We start from the raw sequence: 6,000 nt of genomic DNA on the forward strand, positions 1-6,000 counted from the left end.
CAGTCTCCATACATATTTTACACATATGTAAGAGTCTGCAATGAAGTACAGAAAAAAACATGATTCCAGTTCAATAGCTGCACATAAGTTTGCTGCAGTTGCACTAAGTCAGAGTGAAGAGCCAGGTGTCATCAGTGGAGTTATTCCAACAGGAATTGTTCATGTGTCTGAATTTCCTTCATGTTGCCCAAAGTACATTCACATAAGTTATCACTTTTATAATTTTATTTTACTTGTACCAGTAACTACATTAGGTTAAAATCATGTTTGAAGGATCAAGCCCTTAGTATGTCTACTACTAGGTGGTCCAGGGGTTGTGGCAATGCTACCCCCAGTCCTGATGCTGTTCTTTCGAGTCCTTTTCTTCACAGTCATCACTGAGTCAGAAAGAGCAAGTCACAAGTATGATGTCTTTAGCGCAGGGTTAGAGCAGGTACCCATGTAGGTAGGGCAGATGAGAATTGTGGTCCGAGACAGATTAGTTAAGTGTGGTTTCATGTAAAATACATAAACAATCCTTTGAGTGGACTGTGGTGTTCCTATCCTCTGTTCCAGTGTGGAGTGCTATGTGACAGTTGTGGGAACTTGGGTTCTCTTTTTTGGGTTACTATTGTTTTCCCTATGCCTGAATCCCATGTATTAGGACAGCACTGTCAGATAAAGGTAGGGGATATGAATGGGGATTCTTATTCTTTTTTTTCCCTTTTTTTTCTTTTTCCTTTTTTTTTTTCTGTTTTCGTTTTTGTTTTTATATCCCCTACCAGCAACTTGCCTTTAGCAGGCTCTCTGCCTTCATCTCTCTATTGGTAAAGTGGTTTTTAATACTTGCCCAAATAAAAGAAATGTATGTAATGTTTTCTAAGTGCTTTGAAATCTTCAGAGAAGGGTGCAAGAAAAGCTTAAATGATACAAATTTAGTTTTAAAGGGATCCAACTTTGCTCGTGCCCTACAAAGGGTTATTCTGAAAGCTGGTGGTGGATGCCTCCTGCTGCTGCCTACAGGGAATGCACTTCACCAAGATCTATGAATTGTTGAATTATAAAATGAATTTATGATGCAAAATTGCACTGGCACATATAGCAGGTGCCTCCTGCTATGTTTCCGATTGCCAGCCTGATCAAACTGGCACATGCAGGAAAGGTTTGAACAGTCATGAAAGAAGGGGAAACTTTAAGAGTTGTTTGACTTTTCACCAATTACTGTTGATAAAGACACCTATATTGCAAAAAAAAAAAAAAAAAAACCCAAACATGGAAGAGGAGATTTTTACTTTCTAGCTTTGGGGGTCTTTGGTAATAACTGCTTTAGGAAGGTACAGTCACTGGCTGAGCTCACAGTAGAGGTCTCAGTGTTTCCCCCTCATCTGAGGGTTTTCAAGCCCTTACTGGTAACGCTGCATCTGAAGGCAATGCAATCCCATCAGTTTGGGCTCAAGATATGAGCTCTGAATCTCTGGCTTACTGCTGGCATCACAGCCATGAGGAAAACTGCCAGAATGTAATTTGTGTGTTGCTCCTCTGGAGAAGGAAACCCAAGAGGTGAAAGAATCAAACCACATGTGCAGAGGCACGTGTTCACCAAGGACATTTAAATCCAGGGGCAAGACTAAATCTAATGGGAAGTAAATCTGAAATACATACAGTGGAGTTGTCAGGAGGCCGAGCACCAACCACTTTCACTTACTGATCCGTTACTGTTGTGCCAAAGTACTTGCTGATGTGGACCTAGCTTAATGCTACTTAATCTGGACCAAATCTAGGACAGTTTGGGAAGGGTGGTGGATGAGAAGCTATGTTCTGTGTATGCTGCATGAATATTTTGCAAAGGGTGGTGAGAAAAGCATCTAAAAAGCTGGTTGTTTATTCAACCTTTCTCCTCCATGAAGTCAGTTTTTCAGTAAACAGGCTGCTGAGAGAATCACCTCTATTATTTATAGCGTGATGGGTTTTCCAATATATGTTCTCACCAACTAGAGATATACAAGTTGACTGTATTCTGGTGTGGCTGTTTCTCCTCTATGAACTTCAAAGACAAAACGCCATTTTAAAAACAGGTTAACTAACTAGGTCAGTATTTGTTCCAGGGTGAGCATGTGTGGTCTCTAAGACACTGAAGAAATTCTTCTTTTTGAAGGTCTGCATTTCATGGCATTGAAGGGTTCAGCAATGCTGGTTTAGCACAGGTCCTTTTTAAAAGCTGCATACATCAGTGCTAAGGGTATTAGAGTTGAACGCACTTTAATGAACACCTGTGAGGAGAGTGAATCTGTTTAAAAGAATAGACATGCTGTGCTTCAAAGTAATCCATAGAGAGAAATATGGAGAGCTGTTTTAAAAGAATACTGTGCATTTTAACTAACTAATCCAGTTAAAAGAATAAATTTTCAATGTGCAGAAAGAGAAAATACAAGAGAAAGGAGAAGAGTTGTGTTATACAGCTACATCATTCTCTGCTACATTTTTGTTCTTAATCTGAATAAAAGCAAAAAGACTTTGAACCATCTACCTGAAACAGATACTAAGGGTGCAGTTTCAGTGGGGTTTCTCTATGGCAATGGGATTATGCATTTAATGGGTGTCAGTTTTACCTTCTCTGTGCTTTTTAGCTAATAGTTGTTCTGATCCCTCAGGAAATGAGAGAATTTTGAGTGAGGATGTAATGATCACATTCACTAAGGGGGAAGTAATAGAATTTTTGCTGACTGATTATTTTATCGCCATTAATGCTTCCTTATGATGGTAATGAAAAACCTTGAAATATTCAGCTGATGAAATGTTTTATGATTAAGACTGAGGTGGTCTTTTGCAGAACTGAATTTTGGGGCCTGGTAATGGCTCTCGAAGGTTGGCATAGATGGCAACAATGGTAAGATACTTAGTCAGTAGCACACAAATACTAAAGCAAAGGTCTCTAAGACTCTTTTCATAGTACTATCTTGTGCTGAACGTCTTTTGTATGAGAAACAAATAGAACCTTGCCTGCCTAGGCAGTGGTGCTGGAAAGACCTATTTCCTACTGTAGGAAGACTAGAAACAGGAGTATCTTTTTCAAGATTTTTATTTTTAATTAGATGTCCTGTAACAGCGCTGCTCTTCATCCAGTTGGTCATTCCTTCTGCTGTTGCTTATGTACCACAGCTTGTCCTTGCGTGGAACCTTTTCAAGGATATTTTGATTAAACTCATACATCACCCTGGCCTCCCCAAATAATTTTGCATGGGAGGTATTCTGTCTTTTCAAGCATAACAAATGTACACGGAGATCAAATGAATACCAGAATGAGAAAATAAATTTTTGTCTTTTGTAACCCTTATTGTTTGAGCCTTCTGAAGCACTTCGCAAACTTTAGCTCCTCCTTGAAGGGAGCATTGCTGTCCCTGCTTTAAATACAGGGAAAGGGGGAATGAGGGGCAAAGGAAATGAGACCTAAATAAATGAGCTGGACTGGAGCTAAAGGCTGACCTTCCACTTCTGCACAAGGCAAGGATGGCTGGACCTCTGTTTCATATTTGAATGCACAGTAGAGGAGGGAACATGTGTGAAGGAAGGCATTCTCAGGTCAGTGTCAAAGGGTAGATTTAAATTAGATGTGAGGAAGAATTCTTCACCATGAGGGTGGTGAGACACTGGAACGGGTTGTCTGGAGAAGCTGTGGCTGCCTCATTCCTGAAAGTGCTCAAGGCCAGGCTGGATGGGGCTTTGAGCAATCTGGTCTAGTGGAACAATACTCTGCCCATGGTAGGGGGTTGAAACTAGATGATCTTTAAGGTCCCTTTTAACCCAACCTATTCTATGATCTACATCTGATTCTCAGGGCAGACCCCCCTCTAAGTCAGTTTAACCTGGTTTCCTTGGCAAATACTTCAGTAGTGGGATTAGTGTGATGAAGTTCTCCCTTGCTAGCATGTCGCTGGGCTATCCTGCTGTTGGCAAGAGAGGATGCCTGTGCAAAAGACATGAGAGTGCTAATGCCCCTACAACAGCCCTGCTGGGGTGAGCAGAGGGATGGCTGTACTGCAGCCCTGCAGCACCCCCATACTCTGTTGCAGAGATCACCTCAGGTCAGAGGCTCATTGGCGCAAGAACCTTGTGGCAAACAAGATAATGCTCCTTTAGTTAGTGCTCAAGTGTTATGGGTTTGCCCAAATGTAGTTGTGATCTTGAAAGAATTTTGAAAGGGTTTAGCTATTTTGCCTATGAGCTCTTTTGCCTTTTAGTGCTGCAGAGTGAAATCATCGATACGTCTCTTGCATCTGGAGCCACTGATGTATCCCAGTATCCTTTGTGAAAGGAATTTCTGTTATGAGGACCAACACTTTAAAAAAGTGTATATAGAGGGATTTAAGGGCAGATTTTCTCTTATTGTCAGGATTTTTTAAGCTATTCAGATGAGACCCAGTTCACCAGCCCCAGAAACAAAAGAACAGTGTAATCCAAAAATGTGTAAAATGAAGGAAATGAAAGTTTCTTCTTAGTCTGGGTGGAATCAGCTTAAAATGGGCCTAAAATAAGTAGGATTTAACTGAAGTACAAAAGATCAAACCTTAGAACAAATTGTCAGGTAATTTTAAATAAATCCTCTTTGCTCCTTGTGCTAATAATGAGACTGCTCTGGAAACCTGCATCACTGCTGTTTCAGAGCAAACAGCTCTTTATCTATATAGTTGCTCTTCTCACCTCAGCACATCAAACCTGAGCCACCCGCAGTGATTTGTGACTGAAAAAATGTCCCCATGAATAATAAGACTGATTCCAAAGGTAGAATTTGACATTTCCTTCTTGGTAACTTTGTTGATCCTTTGAAATGAAGAGAAAGCTCAGCTCCCATGCTGAGCATGGGGGGAAAGAGATCCTCTTGCTGAGGTCAGGGTGTGCCTTCTATTAGATGCTGTTGGTTTTCATTAAAGAAAAGAAAGGTGTGGGAGAGGCCAAGGGAACACACACGTGCTCTCCCCTCCCCTTGGTACCTGTTAAAATTATGTAATACAGCCTTCCAAACATGAGGGCAAGAGTGGAGTTTGGCCAGTACCCAGGAAGCAAACCACAGAATATAGTGATTCATCTCTGTGAAACGTTTTTAGAGGAGGAAACATGCTTTGCAGTGAGGGTTTGGTCTGTCCCTTTCGGATACAGGATCATGGGTCCTGCTTCACTCCAGTTGTCTCCTCTCACCAGGGCTAAGGTTGGTACTGGTCAGCCAAAGCCTCCTATGCTGCTTGTGGGTGACTTTATCTGGTGGTGGGGAGGGAAGTGAAGTGCCACAGGTAAATTCTTTTGCATGTCACCTACATGTTGTAGTAAATTAATAGCAGCTGATGAAGGGCAGGGTCAGATTGATTAGCAGCCCTCAAAAGGTGGGCGTAGCAAATTTTATTGAGGTTGGGAGTTGTTTGTGCTTGGTTTAGAAGTAAATCAGGGATTTGTCTAATAATTTACTCTAGAGTTTTATTATGTGTAGGTCTATGAAGTGGTGATTAGAACTGGATTTCATAAACTGTGTATTCAGGGAGTGCAGCAGATGAGGAGAGCAGCATGTTCTCCCTATTGTAATACTCCTGCAGAGAGGCTTCTCTGAAGATTGCCCAGGTAAGAGGCCCAAAGGGTCATTTATCCTACCCCTAGGGTAAAGTGTCATTGCAACAAGGGGACTTCATGTTGCAGTCAGTGCTCTACTAATTTTCTCAGTTTATAAAATGGAAATAGTCTGTCTTAATCAAAGTACTGTAAAATTCAATATATGCTAATCAAATATTTTGAGAGATTAGCAATTATTAACGGGGAAATGTGAGAAGAGGCTGCTTAAAGTAGATTTTGGGGGTGTTTTTGGCACAGCGGGGTACATGGTGGGAAGGCTGTCGTTTGAAATACTTGAAATTGTTGCATGGTGGGGAAATGGAAGCTCTCCAAAGTTTGTTTTCCCGTATAATTTTGAAAACCAGTTTCTGAAAGAACAGATGCACAAAAAGAATGATGTTCTGTGGAGGCTCTTGAGCTGTCCTT

The sequence above is a fragment of the Melopsittacus undulatus genome, chromosome 6 (assembly GCF_012275295.1).
Source record: "Melopsittacus undulatus isolate bMelUnd1 chromosome 6, bMelUnd1.mat.Z, whole genome shotgun sequence".
NCBI classification, from domain to species: Eukaryota; Metazoa; Chordata; class Aves; order Psittaciformes; family Psittaculidae; genus Melopsittacus; species Melopsittacus undulatus.